This window comes from Chiloscyllium punctatum, chromosome 17 (assembly GCF_047496795.1).
Source record: "Chiloscyllium punctatum isolate Juve2018m chromosome 17, sChiPun1.3, whole genome shotgun sequence".
Classification (NCBI taxonomy): domain Eukaryota; kingdom Metazoa; phylum Chordata; class Chondrichthyes; order Orectolobiformes; family Hemiscylliidae; genus Chiloscyllium; species Chiloscyllium punctatum.
Genome location: NC_092755.1, coordinates 59,407,084 through 59,420,841, shown reverse-complemented (window position 1 = coordinate 59,420,841; position 13,758 = coordinate 59,407,084). Strand labels below are relative to the sequence as shown.

Genomic DNA, 13,758 nt, shown 5'->3' with positions numbered 1-13,758 from the left:
GGAAACCACAAACTATTCTGATTTTTCACTACTGGCCACTGAAGCATCTGCCTGCACCTCGGATTAGAGAGTCCCCTAACACAATCTTATAGAACTCGAGGTACCCCTCATTGCATTAGATCCAGTCTCAATACCAGAAACCTGGCTGTTTGTGCTACGTTCCCCTGAGAATCCATCACACCCTACATTTTCCAAAACAGCATACCTGTTTGAAAACAGCATGTCCCCCGCCCTGTAACACACAAACTCTCAACTTTCTTTCTTTCAGAATGTCCTTATGTCATTCACTTTGGACAAAATGACATTTCTATCTCGAAATCTCACTCCATACCCGCCACTAGTTTATTAACACTGTCCAGTCCCCCTTTCACCGTTTTAACACCTGGGGGAAATAGATTTGAAACCACTGTTCCCAGCAGATGTCGATGTTGCCGAGTTGGTCCACAGACTTGGTGTCCATCTGCTGCTCCCTTCCAGCAGGTTCCCAAAGACATGGCTTGTCCTTGCTGAGTATGATCAGCAGTTGGGGTTTTCCTGCAGGGTTTGTTGTTGCCATGGTAAGTGAATCAAGGTGTAACCGGGTTTAACGTCTAAGGTCCATTGTGACACTTTTGCAGCGGGAAAATTGTAATGTTGCGGAAGTGTAAAATATGGAACGCTTCACGAATTTGCGTGTCATCCTTGCGCAGGGGCCATGCTAATCTTCTCTGTATCGTTCCAATTTTAGTATATGTGCTGCCGAAGCGAGCACATTGTTAATGCGGAAATGAATGCCCTTTAAATACTGACAAACCCAATTACATCTATGTTGTGGTGTCTGGCTCTTTCAATTTGGCTTTTTTCCTCACAACCAAACATGAGATAACTTCCTGAAGGATCCGAATTGAATTATACAGAATGTGTTGAATTTCGCGGGAAACGTAATGTTATTTTGTCATTGAACTTGTGCTTGTGAATATAGTTAAAAATTAATCTGTGATCCCATTGGCTGGGCCTGTTTGGTTGACTGAATCGTGAAGGTGTGTTTGCTGTTCACGCACGTGGGCGTGGTCTGTTGCCATGGCGTGACTGATGGGCGTGTTGCATTTGTTGCAGAGTTGCGCGGCCTTGTCCAGTAGGCGGGGCCTATTTCCCTGCTGTGGGAAGCCTGAGTAAGCAGGCAGCTGTGGTTTGTCTGTCCCAGGTTGGAGAGTTAAAAGTCATACAACACCAGGTTATAGTCCAACAGGTTTAATTGGAAGCACACTGGCTTTCGGAGCGTCGCTCCTTCATCAGGTGTTACTGGAGGGCTCAATCCTAACACACAGAATTTACAGCAAACATTTACAGTGTGATGTAACTGAAATTATACATTGAAAAACTGATTGTCTGTTAAGCCTTTCATCTGTTAGAATACAGTGATAGTTTCACTTCTTTCATGTGTAAATCACAAAACCTTTTTTTAAAAAAGTTGCATTCTCGGGTTAGCTGTTAACAATGGTGATAGCTAGACAATATGTTGAAGGTGTTTGCCCCCTGTGTTCTCTGTTTATGACCTGATGTTTAGATTGATTCTAATCTAAAAAGGGAGATAACGGAGTTTTACATAAATTCATGCAGTTTTTGAGCTCAGAGTTCTACATGAATGCATGCAGTTTTTGAGCAAAGTACAATGTCACCCTGAAAGTACAAATTCACCCCACAAAATATATGTGTGCATGTGGGTCTTTGTGTATGTGTCTGTCTGGGTCGGGGGTTGTGAGTGTGAGAAAGTATATGTGTGTGTGTAGTGAGTGCAGAGTGTCTTAAGTCTGTGAGGGGATGCATGTGTGAGTGTGGGAGTGTGTGTCTGTAAGGGTATGTGTGGGTGCGTTTGTGTGTACATGTGACCATGTGTGTGTGTGTAGGAGTATTTTTTTAGATTAGATTACTTACAGTGTGGAAACAGGCCCTTCAGCCCAACAAGTCCACACCACCCCGCCGAAGCGTAACCCACCCATACCCCTACATCTACATTTACCCCTTACCTAACACTATGGGCAATTTAGCATGGCCAATTCACCTGGCCTGCACATCTTTGGACTGTGGGAGGAAACCGGAGCACCCGGAGGAAACCCACGCAGACACGGAGAGAACGTGCAAACTCCACACAGTCAGTCGCCTGTGTGTGTGTATGGTGTATAGTGCAATGGTGATCACCTGTAATGTGACATGAACCCAAGGTCCCGGTTGAGGCCCTCCCAATGGATACTGAACTTAGCTATCAGCCTCTGCTTGGCCACTTTTCTCTGCTGCCTGTCCCAAAGTCCACCTTGGAGGATGGTCACCAGAAGATCCGAGGCTGAATGTCCTGGACCACTGAAGTGTTCCCCAACTGGGAGGGAACCCTCCTGTCTGTTGATTGTTGTGCGGTGCCCATTCATCCGTTGTCGTAGCCTTTGGTCGGTTTCCCCAATGTACCATGCCTCCAGGCATCCTTGCCTGCAACGTATACGATAGACAACGTTGGCTGAGTCACATGAGTACCTGCCAAGTACAAGGTGGGAGGTGTCCCCACGTGTGATGGTGGTATCCATGTCCACACTCTGACACGTCTTGCAGCGTCTACCGTGACAGGGTTGTATGGAGTTGTCCTGAGAGCTGGGCAGCTTGCTGCGAACAATGATCTGTTTGAGGTTTGGCGGTTGTTTAAAGGCAAGTCATGGAGGTGTGGGGAAGGTCTTGGTGAGGTGCTCATCCTCATTGATAATGTGTTGCAGGTCACAAAGAACATGGCGTAATTTTTCAGCTTCTGGGAAGTACTGAACAACGAAGGGTACCCTGTCAGTTGCAGCACGTGTCAGTGGTCCAGGACATTCAGCCTCGGACCTTCGGGTGACCATCCTCCAAGGTGGACTTCGGGACAGGCAGCAGAGAAAAGTGGCCGAGCAGAGGCTGATAGCTAAGTTCGGTACCCATAGGGAGGGCCTCAACCGGGACCTTGGGTCCATGTCACATTACTGATGACCACCATTGCACTATACACACACACAGACACTCCTACACACACATACTCTCACATACACATGGACATATGTACACACAGACGCGCACACAGCCACCCACACACACCCTTACAAACACACACACTCCCACACTCACACATGCACCCCCTCACAGACTTAATACACTGTGCGCTCACTACACACACTCATACACTTTCTCACACTCACAACCCCAACCCAGACAGACACACACTCAGACAAAGATCCACATACACACATACATTTTGTGGGGTGAATTTGTACTTTCAGGGTTACATTGTACTTTGCTCAAAATTTGCATGCATTCATGTAGAACTCTGAGCTCAAAAACTGCATGAATTTATGTAAAACTCCGTTATCTCCCTTTTTAGATTAGAATCAATCTAAACATCAGGTCATAAACAGAGAACACAGGGGGCAAACACCTTCAACATATTGTCTAGCTATCACCATTGTTAACAGCTAACCCGAGAATGCAACTTTTTTTTAAAAAGGTTTTGTGATTTACACATGAAAGAAGTGAAACTATCACTGTATTCTAACAGATGAAAGGCTTAACAGACAATCAATTTTTCAATGTATAATTTCAGTTACATCACACTGTAAATGTTTGCTATAAATTCTGTGTGTTACGATTGAGCCCTCCAATAACACCTGATGGAGGAGCGTCGCTCCGAAAGCTAGTGTGCTTCCAATTAAACCTGTTGGACTATAATCTGGTATTGTGTGATTTTTAACTTTGTACACTCCAGTCCAACACTAGCATCTCCAAATCCAGGTTATAGAGTGTGTCACCGAGCTTTTACAGCAGGGAAAGGCTTCCTGCAACCTCTCGTATCCATGCTGGTCATCAAACACCTGTCAACTCCAGCCCCATTTTCCAGCACTTGACCTATAGCTTTATGATTTGGAGATGCCGGTGTTGCTTCCAATTAAACCTATTGGACTATAACCTGGTGTTGTGTGATCTTTGACTTTATAGCTTTATGGTTATCTAAATACCTGTAGTTCTGAAATATCTTGAGATTCCCTACCTTTATCAGATTTACAGACAGAATTCCAGATGTTCACATTCTTATGAATGAAAACAAAGTATTTAATCCTCTTTTAATTTCCTGCGCACATTCAGACTGAACCCTCTGGTTGCTTTCCCTGTCACTAAGCCAAAGTTTATCACTATTTATCCCATCTTTAATGACACCCAGCCTACTCCCTGGCTGGCCATATGTACCTGATGACTCGTCTCCTTTAAACATCTCTTCTTGTGCTTGAGTTGTCCCCAGCAATTTTGGGTAGTACGGCCCACTCTTGTACACACGTGGCACTGGGCTTATCAAGTAAAACACATTGACTCTTTGTGGCCACTCTTGCCATAAACGGTGGCATTCTACATTTAGTACCACACTCTCCAGAGTTTCCACTATTATACACACCGGGGGAGTTGTCAGGCAACTGTGTTACTTTGCTGGTGTCGAGCATCACTGAGATTGCCATTTCAAAATTGGCCTTGAATCCAGATCTCTCATTTGTAGCTTTCCTTTGGATGGCTTTATGTTGGACACCACAATGCCACATGTCACCTTCGAACAACCTCCAAATGCGCAATGTTCCACTAACCTTTTCAAGTCAGCCAAGAATCGGGAGATGGACTTTCCTGCATGCTCTGCCAGTTTGTACAATGGAATTATTGACTAAGTTAGAGACCCAAAGCAATCACCTGGACATCCACCACCTTTGGCAAAGTCTATAAACATAACAGGATTCAAAATGAAGCAGAATTGAATAGCAGACAAAAATACATCCCTCCCTATTGCGCTCAATGCTTTTTACGCTCAGTTCATAGAGAATGTTAGTGAAACAGTGTGACCTGTCTTGTCAGCCCTGAGGCACCTCTTCCCTCAGTCACCGCTGCAGACATCAGATCAACCTTCTTTCGAGTGAACCGATGGACAGCAACTGGACCAAATGGAGACCCCGGACGTGCACTCAGATCCTGTGCGGACTGGCTGGTGGGAGTATTCGCTGACAGCTCTAATCTCTCCTGGCTGCAATCTGAAGTCTTCACCTGCTGGACTGGGGTCGACAAAGTCAGAAATCACATGATTCCAGGTCATAGTCCAACAGGTTTATTTGAAACTGCAAGCTTTTGGAATGCTGTTCCTTCAGCTGAAAGCTTGTGATTTCAAATAAACCTGGTGGATTATAACCTAGTGTCATGTCACTCCATATACACTTCTAGTTGACAACAGAAAGGCAGCCAACATCATCAAAGACCCCTGCAATAATCTCTTGCAACCTCTTCCATCAGGCAGGAGATTGAAAAGCTTAAACGCACATTACCAACCAGGTTTCAAGAACAGCTTCTTCTCCACTGTTAATAAACTGTTGAACGCATCCCTTAAAATTTCACACCTAATGTTGATCTTGCTTTTGTGCATCTCCTGCGCAGCCGTAACTTTGTATTCCTCGCTTTGTTCAATCACCTTATCATGTGTATGCCCTTGTATACTATGGTCTGCCTGTACTGAACACAAAACTAAACATTTCACTGTACTTAGGTTCAAGTGACAACAATAAATCAAATCAAATCAAAAAGAAACACTCCACGATCATTGGCAGTTCCGGTGCAAAATAATTTTCTAACAATTCATATAGCTCTTGAAATGTCATGTCCATGACTCCTTCTGTTTGTCGTCAAAATTAGAGTGGTGCTGAAAAAGGACAGCAGGTCAGGCAGCATCCGAGGAGCATGGAATTTGACATTTTGGGCAAAAGCCCTTAATCAAGAATGAGGTTGGGGCCCTCGTGGAGGGAAAGATAAATAGGAGGGGAGTGGAAGGGCTGGGGGGAAGGTAGCTGATAGTGCAATAGGTGGATGGAGGTGGGAGTGAAAGTGATTGGTCGGAGAGGAGGGTGAAGAGGATAGGTGGGAAGTCAGATTGACAGGTGGGACAGGTCATGAGGATGGTGCTGAGCTGGTAGGTTGGAACTGGGGTAAAGTGGGGGGAGGGGAAATGAGGAAACTGGTGAAGTCCGCATTGATGCCATGTGGTTGAAGTTTTCCGAGGTAGAAGATGAGGCATCGGATGGTGAGGGAGTGGCGATGGAGGAGGCCCAGGACCTGCGCGTCCTCTGAAGAGTGGGAGGGGGAGTTGAAATGTTGGGCCACGGGGTGGTGAGGTTAATTGGTGCAGGTGTCCCAGAGATGTTCCCTGAAGCGCTCTGCGAGAAGGTGTTCAGTCTCCCCAATGTAGAGGAGACCGCATCGGGAGCAACAGATACGATAAATGACATGTGTGGAAGTGCAGGTGAAACTTTGATGGATGTGGAAGGCTCCTTTGGACCCTTGGACAGAGGTGAGGGAAGAGGTGTGGGCACCGGTTTTGCAATTCCTGCAGTGCCAGTGGAATGTGCTGGGAGGCGAGGGTGGGCTGTTGGGAGGTGTGGACTTGACCAGGTAGTCATGGAGGCAACGGTCTTTGCTGAAAGCGGAGAGTGGTTCGGGAGGGAAATATATCTCTGGTGGTGGGGTCCATTTGGAGGTGGCAGAAATGTCAGTGGTTGATGCAGTTTATGCGAAGGTTGGTGGGGTGAAAGGTGAGGACCAGGGGTATTCTGTCCTTGTTGCAGTTGGAGAGGTCAGATTCAACGGCGGAGACGCGGGATGTGGATGAAATGCGTTGGAGGGCATCTTCAACCATGTGGGAGGGGATATTGCGACCACCTGGTGTGTTCTGTGGTGGAACTGGTCCTTCTGGGAGCAAGTGCAGCTGAGGCGGAGGAATTGAGGATACGGGATGGCATCTTTGCAGGAGGTAGGGTGGGAGGAGGTGTAATCCAGGTAGCTGTGGGAGCTGGTGGGTTTGTTAAAAAATGTCAGTGTTGAGTTGGTCATCGTTGATGGAGATGGAGAGGTCTAGGAAGGGGAGGGAGGTGTCAGAGATGGTTCCGGTGAATTTAAGGTCAGGGTGGAATGTGTTAGTGAAGTTGATGAACTGTTCAACCTCCTTGTGGGAACACGAGGTGGTGCCGATGCAGCCATCAATGTAATGGAGCAAAACTTTGGGAGTGGTGCTGGCGTAACTCCGGAAGATAGACTATTCTACATAGCCGATGAAGAGACAGATTCCTGAAGAAGAGCTGATGCCCGAAACGTCGATTCTCCTGTTCCTTGGATGCTGCCTGACCTGCTGCGCTTTTCCAGCAACACATTTTCAGCTCTGATCTCCAGCATCTGCAGTCCTCACTTTCTCTCCGATGAAGACACAGGCCTGGCTAGGACAAATGAATGGCTACCCCTTTCATCTGGAGGAAGTGGGAGGATTTGAACGAGAAATTGTTGAGGGTGAGGACCAGTTCAGCCAAACGAATAAGAGTGTCAGTGGAAGGGTACTGGTGGGGACATTGGGAGAGGAAGAAATGGACGGCTTGGAGGCCCTGGTCAAGGCGGATGGAGGTGAAGAGGGACTGGATGTCCATGGTGAAGATGAGGCATTGGGGGCTGGGGAAACAGAATTCTTGGAGGAGGTGGAGGGTGGTGTCCCGAACGTAGGTGGGGAGTTTCTGGACCAGGGGTGATAGGACCGTATCAAGGTAGGTGGAGATGAATTCGGTGGGGCAGGAGCATGCTGAGACAATAGGTTGGCCAGGGTGGTCAGGCTTGTGGATTTTGGGAAGGAGGTAGAATCGGGCAGTGCAGGGTTCCCAGACTATGAAGTTGGAAGCTGTGGGTGGGAGATCCCCTGAGGTGATAAGGTTGTATACGGTCTGGGAGATGATGGCTTGGCCAGTCATACCATTTCTCCTGTCATCCACGGTTCACGAATCTTGCCTTTCCTATCCTTTGCCTTCAATGGGACATGCCTATCCGACACAATCGTCTCCAACACAATCCATCCACCTGGACACCCTGTGCCGGTCTATTACCCACCTCAACCTATTTATTTCCAACTGCCACCGAGACATTGACAGCCTTAACCTGTCCACACCCCTCACCCACTCCAACTGCTCACCCTCACAATGCACAGCCCTCCACTCCCTCTGCTCTAACCCCAACTTCACCATCAAACCAGCAGACAAAGGGGGTGCAGTGGTAGTTTGGTGCACTGATCTCTACACCACCGAAGCCAGGCACCAACTCAAAGACACCTCTTCCTGCCGCCCCCTCGACCATGATCACCAAAGCATCATCTCCCAGACCATATACAACCTCATCATGTCAGGGGATCTCTCACCCACAGCTTCCAACTTCATATATCAAAGTTAGGCAGGAGCTGGGAAATGTGGATTGGACATAGCTCTTTGAAGGGAAGTCCACATTTGATATGTGGGAGGCTTTCAAAGATAGGTTAAAGATTATGCAGGATAGTCATGTCAAATTGAAGGCAAAGGATAGGAAGGGGAAGATTCGTGAACCATGGATGACAGGAGAAATTGTATGACTAGCCAAGAGGAAAAGGGAAGCATACATAAGGTCCAGGCAGCTAAGAACAGAATGGGCCCTGGAAGAGTATCTTAAACGAGGAATCAAGCCAGCTAAAAGGGGTCATGAAATAGCTTAGCAAGCAAAATTAAGGAGAATCCCAAAGCGTTTTATTCTTACGTAAGAAGCAAGCGGGTAACTAGAGAAAGGATTGGTCCACTAAAGGATAACGAAGGAAGGCTGTGTGTCGAACCTGAGAGAATGGGTGAGATTCTGAATTATTACTTTGCATCAGTGTTCACTGAGGAGAGAAACATGATGAATCTTGAGATTAGAGATAGAAGCTTGATCAGTCTGGATCATGTTGACATAAGTAGGGTAAGCTAGAGGTTATTAAGGTGGGCAAATTCCCAGGACTGGATGGGATCAATCCCAGGTTGCTGAGGGACGCGAGAGAGGAAATAGCTGGGGCCCTGACAGATATCTTTGTGGTATCCTTAAACACAGGTGAGGTGCCGGAGGACTGGAAAGTTGCTCATGTTGTCTCCCTGTACAAGAAGGGTAGTAGGGATATTCCAGGTAACTACAGACCAGTGAGCCTGACGTCAGTGGTGGGAAAGTTAGTGGAGAAGGTACTGAGGGATAGGATCTATTTATATTTAGAAAAGAATAGACTTATTAGTGATAGGTAACATGGTTTTGTGCAGGGGAGATTGTGCCTTACCAACTTAATAGAGTTCTTTAAGGAAGTGACCAAGTTGGTAGATGAAGGAAGGGCTGTTGATATCATACACATGGCCTTTAGTAAAGCATTTGATAAGGTTCCCCATGATAAACTAATAGAGAAAGTGAAATCACATGGTGTGCGGGGTGTTCTAGGTAGGTGGATAAAGAACTGGTTGAGCAACAGGAGACAGAGAGTAGTAGTTGAAGGGAGTTTCTTAAAATAGAGAAAGGTGACCAGTGGTTTCCACAGGGAGCAGTGCTGGGGCCACTGTTGTTTGTGATATACATAAATGATTTGGAAGAGGGCATTGTTGGTATGACCAGCAAGTTTGCAGATGACACAAAGATTTGTGAAGTAGCAGAAAGCATATGGGACAGTCCAAGAATACAGGAGGATGTAGATAGACTGGAGAGTTGAACGGAAAAGTGGCAGATGGAGTTCAATCCAGACAAATGTGAGGTGATGCATTTAGGCAAGTCTAATTCGAGAGCGAATTATACAATGAATGGAAGAGCCTTGGGAAAAGTTGATGAGCAGAGAGATCTGGGAGTGCAGGTCCCTTGTACCCTGAAGGTTGCTGCACAGGTGGATAGAGTGGTCAAGAAGGTATATAGTATGCTTGCCTTCATTGGACAGGGTAATGACTATAAGAGCTGGCAGGCCATGTTAAAATTGTACAAGAATTTGGTTCAGCTGCATTTAGAATACAGTGTGCAGTTCTGGGTGCCACATTACCAAAAGGATGTGGACGCTTTGGAGAAGGTGCAAAGAAGGTTTACAAGGATGTTGCCTGGTATGGAAGGTGGTAGCTATGAGGAGAGGTTTGTTTTCATTACAAAAAAAGAGATTAAGGGGGCACCTGATTGAGGTTTACAAAATAATGAAGGGTATAGACAGGGTAGACAGAGATAATCTTTTTCCAGGGTGAAGGATTCAATAATAAGAGGTCACACTTTCAAGGTGAGAGGTGAAAAGGTTAAGGGGGATACACATGGCAAGTACTTTACACAAGGTGGTGGGCATCTGGAACACATTGCCAGCAGAGGTGGTAGAAGCAGGCATGGTAGATTCATTTAAGATGCATCTAGACAGATGCATGAGTAGGTGGGGAGCAGAGGGATACAGATGCTTCGGATTGGGCGACAGGTTTAGACAGTGGATTTGGATTGGCTCAGGTTTGAGGGCCGAAGGGCCTGTTCCTCAGCTGTAAATTTTCTTTGTTCTTTGTTCATAGTCCGGGAACCCCGCACCACCCAATTCTACCTCCAACCCAAGACCCACAAGCCTGATTACCCCGGCCAACCCATTGTCTCAGCCTGCTCCTGCCCCACTGAATTCATTACCACCTATCTTGATGACTGTCCTATCCCCCCAGTCCAGGAATTCCAGCCACACCCTCCACCTCCTCCAAGACTTCTGTTTCTCTGGCCAGTAATGCCTCATCTTCACCATGGACATCCAGTCCCTCTACACCTCCATCCACCATGACCAGGGCCTCCAAGCCTTCCGTTTCTTCCTCTCCCGACACCCCAACCAGTATCCTTGCACCGCCAATCTTATTCATTTGGCTGAACTGGTCCTCACCCTCAACAATTTCTCCTTTGAATCCTCCCACTTCCTCCAGACGAAAGGGGTAGCCATAGGCACCCGCATGGGCCCCAGCTATGCTTATCTCTTTGTCGGCTATGAAGAACAGTTCATCTACCGTAATTACACCGGCACCACTCCCCACCTCTTCTTCCGTTACATTGATGACTGAATCGGCGTCACCTTGTGCTCCTGCGAGGTGGTTGAACAGTTCATCAACTTCACCAACACATTCCACCCCAACCTTAAATTCACCTGAACCATCTCTAACACGTCCCTCCCCTTCCTGACCTCTCCATCTCCATCAATGATGACCAACTCAACACTGACATTTTTTATAAACCCACAACTTCTCCCACCCTACCTCCTGTAAAAATGCCATCCCGTATTCCCAATTCCTCCGCCTCTGCCACATCTGCTCCCAGGAGGACCAGTTCCACCACAGAGCACACCAGATAGCCTCCTTCTTTGAAGACCATAATTTCCCCTCCTACATGGTTGAAGATGCCCTCCAACGCATTTCATCCACGTCCCATACCTCTGCCATCGAACCACACCCCTCCAACTGCAACAAGGACAGAACCCCCCTGGTCCTCACCTTCCACCCCACCAACCTCTGCATAAATCGTATCATCTGCCCACATTTCCGCCACCTACAAATGGACCCCACCACGAGAGATATATTTCCCTCCCCACCCCTATCCGCTTTCCGCAAAGACCGTTCCCTCCGCAACTACCTGGTCAAGTCCTGCCCCCCAACAACCCACCCGACCCCCTGACACCTTCCCTGCCACCGTAGGAATTGCAAAGCCTGCGACCACACCTCCCCCGTCACCTCCATCCAAGGCCCCAAAGGAGCCTTCCACATCCATCAAAGACTCACCTACCTGTCGACACATGTCATTTATTGTATCTGTTGCTCCCGATGCAGACTCCTCTACATTGGGGAGCCTTGTAGCCAAATATTTCAACTCCCCTCCCCCCCCACTCTGCCAATGACATACAGGTCCTGGGCCTCCTCCACCACCATTCCCTCACCACCCGACGCCTGGAGGAAGAATGCCTCATCTTCTGCCTCAGGATCCTTTAACCCCAGGGCATCAATGTGGACCTCACCAGTTTCCTCATTTCCCCTCCCCCCATTTTACCCCAGTTCCAATTTTCCAGCTCAGCACCATCCTCATGACGTGTCTTACCTGACAATCTTCCTTCTTACCTATCTACTCCACCCTGCATTCTCAGCTTCCCTTACCCCAGACCCACAACTCCCTCCCAATTTATTTCTCCACCCCTGAGGTTCCAGCCTCATTCCTGATGAAGGGCTTTTGCCCGAAACATTAATTTTCCTGCTCCTTGGATGCTGCCTGACTTGCTGTGCTTTTCCAGCACTACTCTAATCTTGACTCTAATCTTTAGCATTTGCAGTACACACTTCTCCCTTTGTATGTACCAGACTCCTTAGAATCGCAAAGGTCGTGTTTTCAACGGAACTTAAGAAAACTAGTATCATGATGTTCTCAGGCACTTTGTTTGCCTTTAAGAATGAATTAGTGCTCCATGTATAAAGTTCAATTTTTTTGACTTGGCATCAAATTGACATCACTCCAAATTGACCCATCATTTTGTATTCCCACTGGTGTGATTTGTTTTCCCCTCTACTTGAGTCTAGTGGCTGTTCACAGCCCAAGTCACCTCCCCGTCAATCACTCCCTCACCAACTGTACAAATGCACCTCTGCCCACAGCCCGAGTCCCCTGACGACAGCTCTCCATGATGACTCTGGTAGCTGCCAGGTGGGAACTCTCTTCCTCAGCTGTCGGTCCTGAGGAAGGGGTTCGGCCCGAAATGTTGACTTTCCTGCTCCTCTGATGTTGCCTGACCTACTGTGCTCTTCCAGCTTCACATCTGTTGACTCTGACTTCCAGCATCTGCAGCTCTTATTGTCTCCTGGTTGGCCGAAGTCCCCTCACGGCCCATTCTCCAATGAGTACCTTCTTTCCTGGTGTCAACCATAGCACATGCTCCTTCACAACCACCTCCCTCTACATTACCTCCTTAATCCCGTGCCAACATTTCCAAAATCTGAGCGATATCTCTTCAGGTCAAAAGCAATACGGTATTAGTCCCCACTTGTGTATTGGAACCCACACTCATTGTCAGTTGTTAAGTTTGCAATTTGATAGGAACCAGGGATTATACGCAAGGGAGACACAGGTGAAACACTATAGAGAAACCATCTATTTCAGATGCTGACATCCCACATCTTGCTCCATGCTGAGCTCCCGGCTCCATGCCTTGCGGGTGACCTGACCAGCTCTCCAAAAGACGCAGCCCCCTAAAGTCACACACAACACAGAGGATCTTAACTAAGGTCACATTTTGGTTTGAAGAACTTACCATCACTTACCTCAATGTCCTTCATCCAGTCTCACAGTCATACCCAATGCCCCAGCTCTAATTCACAGTCAATCTCCAGCATTTGGCTGAGTTAACAGAGACACTCTAGCCCACACCCTGTAACAGAGAAACTCTCACCTCCCATTCACAGAAAGTGAAGCTGCTATTCTCATATGGATAAAATGCTGCTCCTATCTCTAAACCTCACTTCACACCTTCCACCAGTTTATTAACTTGTCCAGTCCCCCTTTCACAGCATCTCTTTCACCGTTTTAACACCTGGGGTAAATAGATTTGAAACCACTGTTCCCAGCAGATGTCGGTGTTGCCGAGTTGGTCCACAGCCTTGGTGTCCATCTGCTGCTCCCTTCCAGCAGGTTCCCAAAGACATGGCTTGTCCTTGCTGAGTATGATCAGCAGTTGGGGTTTCCGGCAGAATTTGCAGCCTCAGTGACGCAGTAGCATTTTGTTCTTTTCAATAACTATTTTATAATTAACTCTAAATTATTTAACTATCTTGCTGAAAAGAATTAAGTCCCAATGATTGTGGGAACCTGATGATTGGAAAGGATGTCAGACACTTTCCAGGGGGTGAATTGCAAGAGGAAGGGTTTGGAGGGATA

At 47.3% G+C, this 13,758-nt stretch overlaps 1 non-coding gene across 1 annotated transcript; it reads right to left on the bottom strand.

Moving 5' to 3' along the window:
- Window positions 1-644: 644 nt before the first annotated feature.
- Window positions 645-751, bottom strand: LOC140488219 (U6 spliceosomal RNA). The gene has a single exon (XR_011963015.1). It is a non-coding gene; the product is annotated as a U6 spliceosomal RNA (small nuclear RNA).
- Between the last annotated feature and the right edge of the window lie 13,007 nt (window positions 752-13,758).